Genomic DNA, 7,638 nt, shown 5'->3' with positions numbered 1-7,638 from the left:
ACCAGGTTAATTCCTGAGTTAATTCGTGTAACATACCTGTTGATGGTGGCTCCGTCTCCTGCCCTCGCCCTCCAGTTCTCACGTTCCTGAAGCAATTCCTAACCTCCACCTGCCCCCGCTGTCATTGGCCACTCCGGAGGTAGCCCCTGGCCACGTGGGAACTTGGATTCAGGGCCCCTAGATCTAGGGGTCTGCTGTCACTGTGGCGGCTCATTTAACTTCTTTCCATCTGCCGGCGCCATCTCCAAGTGGAGGCTAACAGCGCTTTCTCTAAGGACCTCAAAGGGTTGTTGTCAGGACGCAAGGGAGGTCAAGGATTTGGAAACCCTCTGGTGGAAAACACGGCTCCGAATGTGCGAGCGTTCACGCCAACCCTCACTTATCTGGCATCCGCAAGCGATGAGAACCGTGAAGGAGGGGAGAGGCATTTGCACACAACAGAGAGAACTCACAGCCGGCTCCTGCATTTGTCGGACCTGCACGGATCCTCCTGCACGATGGGCCAGGTGCTAGCGAGTATTAACGAATTCGGACGTGACACCACATGGCCCCGACGTGAAGAGAGTCGTGGTGTAAAAGGCAGGTAACACACAGTTACGTGTGTGATGGGATTCCTCGTGGTGCAGACCCTCAGCCTTCTCGAGACCCGAGTCCCGCAGGTCGGGTCCTCTGTTTCCCCCAATCACGTGACTTCAGAGCTAACAGATGAGAAATGGGCAGGGCTCTTTCTGGGGCAAGGCAAACTTCCTTGATGAAGAAGAGGGGCTGACTTGGAGGGAAGGGGTAAGAGAATGAAGCAATTTGTGCTTTGAAGCCTGAGGTCACTATCTATCTATCATCTATGTATCGATCATTGTCATCTATCCATTATCTGTCATCTATCATTTATCGACCTGACTTATCACTTTATCTATCATCTATCACTTTATCTATAATCTACTTAGTTTATCACTTTATCATCTCTCTAACCTATCACTTTAGCATCTATCTAGCTATCCCTTTATCTATCATCTTTCTCCCTGTCACCTATCACCCATCTATCTTTCATTTATTACATTTTTTGTTCGGTCCCCATCTCTGGAATAAAACTTCCATAAGTGCAAGGGTGTTTTTTTTTTTTTCTCCCCAGACAGAGTATGTGGCCTGAGCACGCACTTAGGCACCTCGTACATGTCTGTTGGTTAACCTCCAACTCTGGGTTATCAAGGAAAGGTCAAGTTGTAGTTCATAGATTTTGAAAATAGAGCCCTTGATTTGCGCTTTTACCCTCATCCCCTGAGACCTTATGAGGTGTCGACGGGCACATAATTTCTGGTCCTGGAGAGCAGGGCCCCACCCACTGACCTTTATATCCAGCAGCAAGCCCGGGGCGGACACCCAGGAGCCACAGCCCTTCTCCACCTGGCCTCCTCTCGTGGACTTCCCTTGAGGGACTTCCCATGGAAGAGCTTCTACAGAGAAACAGGTTTTCTTTATTTCTACTTTTTGCCATTTGCCCAATTTTCTTCATAATTTCCATATTTCTTACTACTCTTTCAAAGTCATTTAGAGGATAGGTAACCAGGATCCCTGTGATAGGACCGATGTCAAGAGCAAGGACAAGACAGTGACTATTGCAATTTACTTGTCCACACTCCTCCACTTAAAAAAAAAAAAAAAAACTATAACGGCAAAAGTTTCAAATTAGCAACCCCCAAATGCCTTGCTTAACGTGAGTACTTTTTAGGACTACCGTTGCCATAGCAACCTGAAGCCTCTCTTGATGGTCACTGTACCCGATTCTATTGAAGCTAAAAATTACCTTAGCCTCGTGTATATGCTTGGCCAGCACAGTAAAGACTGGGTTCCAGAAAATTAAAACTTTTTTTAACCGGTTTGAAATTACTTCTACTGGAGCAAAAGAAACCTCTCAAATCTAAGTGTTTTTCTTCTTCTTCTTCTTCTTCTTCTTCTTCTTCTTTTTTAAAGGCATAATTTGTTGGACATTAAAATAACAAAAGGGCTTTGAGAAAGGATTATGTGTTTCTGATGTTTCACCACTAGAATAGATTTACCTTATATCTGACTGATGTAATCTTGCGTTCTGAGGTAATGTTTTAGCTCTTTTTCTTCCCATCAATAAAGATCTCAACGATAGCACTTCGTTCTTTCTCTAGAACATTCCTTCAGATTTTTTGCTCTCCGTCTTGTAAACCATTTCATCCAGGATGGTGTACAAATTGGATGCAGGACTTCTGTCGGGGCAGGGAACTCATTACCAAAGGTTTTTATTGCTACAAGCTTAAAATGGAAAATGTCTCAAGTCTGGAGAGTTCCAGTGGAGATGCCCCACATCAGCTGCTTTCCCTAGCTACGAGGAGAAGAGGAGAAGAAATTCAGTTCAGAGTTCTCTTCTTAACCCAAAAGGCGCCTGGCCCTGGGATCTCACTGAGCTCGGGGGCTGCAGAAGAATAGCCACTGGGGTAATTCTGATTTCAGAAAGAAAGCGCCTGTTTACAGCCCTGGCCTCCCTGGTAATCACGTGAGCCTCCTTTTCCCCCTTGCAACCTCGGCCGACTGGCCTACGACTCTCCAGGGCAAAATCTCTTTAAAAATTCCCAGATATATCCCTCTCCATGCAAATCGACTGCAGAAACTACCCGGGCTTTGAATATCTTTTGAAACGGAAACAACTGTATGTAACTAAGGGGCTGTTATTTACCAACAAGAGGACAAAAGCCCCGGGCACCCCCTTCAGCTCAGGGCCCCCGCGGGACTTCTCTCCCCAGCAACTTCATACTTATTAGCTTGATTGCCAACTTCGGTTTATTATTCACAAACTCACCCTGAGCCCTGCCTTTGAATGCGTAGAAAAAATGGTGTTTATGTTCCAGAATTTTTGCTTTATTCTCATGACTGAAGTAAACGATGAAGTATTTTCTGCCTCAGCAGAGCCAGCAGGGAAGAAACACATGTTGTAATTATCTTAAATAAGCAGGCAGGGGACTCGGCTTCTGGAGCCTTGCGGTAGGGGCCCCGGGAAAAAGTGGGGGACAGTGGGGTGTCCTGCCATCTACCCTCAGCCTTCCTCGCATCTGCTCGCTTGGGACTAAAGGAAGGAACCGTCCCCCTTGCAAAGACGGCTTGTGTGTAACTTAGTGACAGAAATGTGCTCTCCGGCCAATAAAACACATACTGGGGTTTTTTTTTTGAAAGATGAAAATTGACGAACATGTTTAAACGTTTTAAAGGAAAATCATCGTATTCGGGCAACACAAAATGACAGGAGCAAACCTTAACTTTACTCAAAAAAAAAAAAAAAATTCCATTAAAAAGTCATCACTTACAATAGCTTCTTAGGAATCTGAAACCAATACCTTCAGATCAAGATTCTGATCAGGACAAACCAATCGGGTGATTATCGGAGTACGGATAGCATTCAACGTTGGGCCTCAACAATAATCTCAAACCCTGGTGTGTATCTGATTTGGGATCCAGTTCCAAATGCAGTCAGCTTCTTCCATAACCAGTAAAATCAGCTATGTCTCTCTATGATTTTACTCTCGAAAGCATTTGTTACTGGGGGTTACTAGGCTTCAAAGAAATATTTTTGTGAAGCAATCTTCTCTATTGTCCTTTCTCCTTTCGGAGGCTGGGAGGGACGCTGGTGACTGCAGGCTTGAGTGGTGATCCCCGCGGGCCCTGCGCACCCCCCCCCCCCCCCGGTTTCTCCCTCTTGAGAGGGGTGGCAGATTTATTTCTCCTCGTTTCTCCTCTACCCAGTGTGTTCCGTGTTCCTTCTACTACTAATTAATGTGAGAATAGAGAATCAAAGAGGGTATCCCTCCGAAGAGTTGTTTTTGAAGAGTGACAAATTAATCCCCTCGGATATGCCTGGAGGCAGGCAAGATATCTTCTGTTTTGTTTTGCAAAATTCTGCAATTAGACGTGCAAAAGTTCCATTTTTAGTATAGATTTTGTTGACAAATTTCATCCACTTCAGAACACGCATGCACACACATACACACACACACACACACCCCCCTCAGCTTGTTCCCGGGAAACTATTCCTCAGGGAAGATATTTTTGGACCACTGGAAAAAACTCCTGTGCCAAGGTCTGCTTTTTGCCCACACCTGGCACCTGGCAGAAGGTTCTGGGCTCTGAAATGGGGAGTGGGCTCAGAACTCCTCAAGGTGGACCCTGCTTTCAGCACAGAACTTGGACATCCCTGCCCTCATTTGTGCCCTAAAATAACCCCGGGAGGTGTCATTATTACCGCCATTTTACAGATGAAGAAACTAAGGCTCAGAGCAGTTAAGTGACTTGCTCAGGTCACACAGAGAGTCAGTGTTGGAATCCAGCTGCAAGCTCAGCTGGTTTTACTCTAAGTCCCAACCTCTTCCTTCCAGGTTCTCCCGACTTCCTGCAGGCTTCATGGAAATGAGAATGTTAGCGGGACCCGTGTAGAACTCCCAGCTTCACTGCAACCCCAGTGAAATGAAATCTGCGTCTCTCTTGCAACTCGGAGATCCACCTATGAGCTGGCAGATAATTACAGGTCATGATCTAAAGTTTCGTGTTTCATTTTCGCCTGATGCCCGCAGAATTAGGACATTAGTTTCTCATAAATCAGTGCCCTTCAATCCATTACGCTTAGTCACCAAGAACCCGTGAACTGAGCCATCATCAGATGGGCTGGCTCCTACCCGCTCGAGGCTTTTGTCTTCCACTTAGAGCAGGTGATTTATGTATTGAAACATCGCTGAAACGGGAACGTCTTTCTCCCTTTCTTTCAGCTGTCCTTGGAGCCGATCCAGCCTCCCTCCGCTCCCAGTTCAGGAATCGGTGATCATGGAACAGAGTTAGTTTTTGTCTCGTTCGGTGTCTCGGGGCTCCAGTCTTTAAATCCCGGGGCCCGGCTGAATAAAATAACACCAAGATGTTATTGTTGTTTTTTTATCCCCAAGGTGGAAGGAGAACTGACGTTTCTCGAACCCCCTGCTTCACGCCCGCACACTGGGCGCTAAGTTACGGCATCCGATCTTCCCTGCCGCGCTGTCTGGGGAGAATCCTGATTCTTGTTTCATTGTCGTGGGCCCCCAGGAGGTGGAGAACCTCATCGTTGAGCAAGTGCGTCCAGGACTGCTTTGCCCTCCCAGCCCTCCTTGCCCTGACAGCAAATCAAGAAATTCACCTGTGCGGCGCTTGAACAGAATGGCCTTCTAGAAGCTTGGCTCTTCCAGCTGTGGACGATCGGCCCCGCGAACGGTCGCCAGTTCCTTCCTCTCAAGGCCCATGCGGAAGGTGGAGTGTTAGGAAGGGAAATGATTTACCCCAGGTCTCGCTACATTTATTTACTTAGCAGTGGGGCCTGGTTTCAGAGTCCTGTTCTTCCTAATTCCACGCTCCTGCCACTTAGTACCACCTTCCGGTCAATAGCACTTACACCAGTTACAGTTGGGAGGTTGAAGAAGAGCGAGACGATGTCTGAAGACGAACTCTGTCTCCTCAGCATCCAGGAGCAGCGTACAAAAGGGGAGACGTTTGCCGATGTTCGCCTGCTGCGAAACAGCGTCAGTTTCTTTATGCGGCCAGCCTGGCAAACGTCAGCGGAGTCCCTGCTTGTCCCTGGGGCTCCCGTCACTGTTGGGTGTTGTGTATGTCTTCAAGTCACGTAGTTAGGCTCTAGTCTTCAGGTTTGTACTGTGTGTGTGCAGCATGTGAGAAGAGGCTGATGGGATGTGTGGCCAAAGAGGGACCACTTTTCCAGGACTGAGGTACGGAAGCCCTGCCAGGCCTGGACCTCTGGCAAAAGGATCAGAGCATTTCAGTCGTCCCACGGCCACTCCGCCATGCCTGGTTCAAGAAGAGGGCAGCCAAATGCAAGGCTCTGGGCTGGGGTGGAGCCTGGAAGTCCCAGGGACTGTTCCCCGGGGGCGCTTGTGGCCCAGTTGGGCTCTTGGAGGCTTGTTGCTGCCAGCCAGGATGGCGTTTGCAAGACAGAGAGGGGAGCCAAGTTTCTGTTCGAGGCTTCCCTCTGTGGGCTTCCTCAGGGCTCCCTGGGGTCCCCATAACTGGCTGCCTGGCCGTACTTGGGCTCTTTGTGACCTGGCCCTCTTGGGCTGTGCAAATACCAACTACGATGATTGAAAGAAAGAGCTCTGGAATATGACAAACCCAGGTTTGATTTCTAGTCCCTTAAGTGCTGTGTGACCTCGGACAAGTTACTTAACCTTTCTGCATCTTAGCTTTCTCACCTGTAAAATGCTGCTGATCTGGTAAGGACTGTGTGAGATCATGTATGGAAAGTGCTCAGCGCCTGGCACGTAATAAGTGCTCAATAAATGGTAGATCATTATTTCTATCAACTGGGCATGTTGAATACGTAGCTTAGAGAATATTAGGTTTACTGTTGTATAAAGAGCACAGACACTTGCTACAACAGGGATGAACTTTGAAAACATTACGTTAAGTGAAAGATGCCAGACACAAAAGGCCACACCTTGTATGATTCTATTAATATAAATAAAATGTCCAGAATCTCCAGACACAGAAAGTAGATTAGAGGTTTCCAGAGGGCAGGGGGAGAGGTGAATGGGGAGGGACTGCTTAACGGAAAGGGGAGTTTCCTTTTGGGGGGATGAAAGTGTTCTGGAACTAGACAATGGCGGTGGTTGTGTTACGTTTTGAATGTACTAAATGCCACTCAATTCTATACTTTATTTTTGAGAGAGAGACAGAGAGACAGAGAGAGACAGAGAGAGAGAGAGAGAGAGTGCGAGCAGGGGAGGGGCAGAGAGAGAGAGGGAGATACAGAATCCCAAGCAGGCTCCAGGCTTTGAGCTGTCAGCACAGAGCCCGACGCAGGGCTTGAACCCACGAACTGCGAGATCACGACCTGAGCCGAAGTCAGGCACTTCACCGACTGAGCCACCCAAGCGCCCCCAATTCTATACTTTAAAATGGTTAAAATGGCAAATGTTATGTATATTGTCCCACAATTAAAAAAAAAAAACTGTGTAGAGCAGACATAGTTCACACATCTCTGGATTCAGTTCCCTCGTCTCCTTCGAGATCACAGATCTCCCTTGACAGTCAGAGAGGCAGAATCAATCTGTGTAGTCGCTCTAATGAGTAATTTATCAGAATCAAAAGCCCTCAAATTTTAAATAGTGCTTTGTCATGCACTCACCTCAAACTACATTTGTCACCATATTGTGAGGTTGGCTGCAAGAAACATTGTTCCCGTTTTACAGGTGACAAACTTGAGCATCATTGAAAGAAGGATTAGTGCTGGTAGTTACATACGCTGTTAATAGTGATAACATTGGGGGGCGCCTGGGTGGCTCTGTCGGGGAAGCGTCTGACTTGGGCTCAGGTCGTGATCTCACACTTCGTGGGTTCGAGCCCCGCGTCGGGCTCCCTGCTATCAGTGCAGAGCCCGCTTCAGATCTTCTGCCTGCCTCTCCCTTGCTTGCTCTCTCTCAAAAATAAATAAAGATATTAAAAACAAAATAGTGGTGACATTTTCTGAGTTCACAGAGGGAACGGACTCCTGTCCGTTCACAGAGGCCGGACTCCTGTCCTTGTTTTCTGGTTCCTGGCTCTGGGCTTTGTACATTACACGCAGTTGTTGACCGTACATTTTATTTATTT

General features: G+C 47.4%; 1 long non-coding RNA gene across 1 annotated transcript; it reads left to right on the top strand.

Moving 5' to 3' along the window:
• The first annotated feature begins 568 nt into the window (after positions 1–568).
• On the top strand, positions 569–4,922 carry LOC121037561 (uncharacterized). Its single transcript, XR_005793838.1, has 3 exons — positions 569–783; positions 4,392–4,540; positions 4,779–4,922. It is a non-coding gene; the product is annotated as an uncharacterized LOC121037561 (long non-coding RNA).
• Positions 4,923–7,638: the final 2,716 nt, after the last annotated feature.

Source organism: Herpailurus yagouaroundi, unplaced genomic scaffold, assembly GCF_014898765.1.
Source record: "Herpailurus yagouaroundi ecotype Mexico unplaced genomic scaffold, PumYag 163, whole genome shotgun sequence".
In the NCBI taxonomy this organism is placed as follows: domain Eukaryota; kingdom Metazoa; phylum Chordata; class Mammalia; order Carnivora; family Felidae; genus Herpailurus; species Herpailurus yagouaroundi.
Note: the sequence above shows the minus strand (reverse complement) of the source record. Positions and strands in the feature narration are given on the sequence as shown.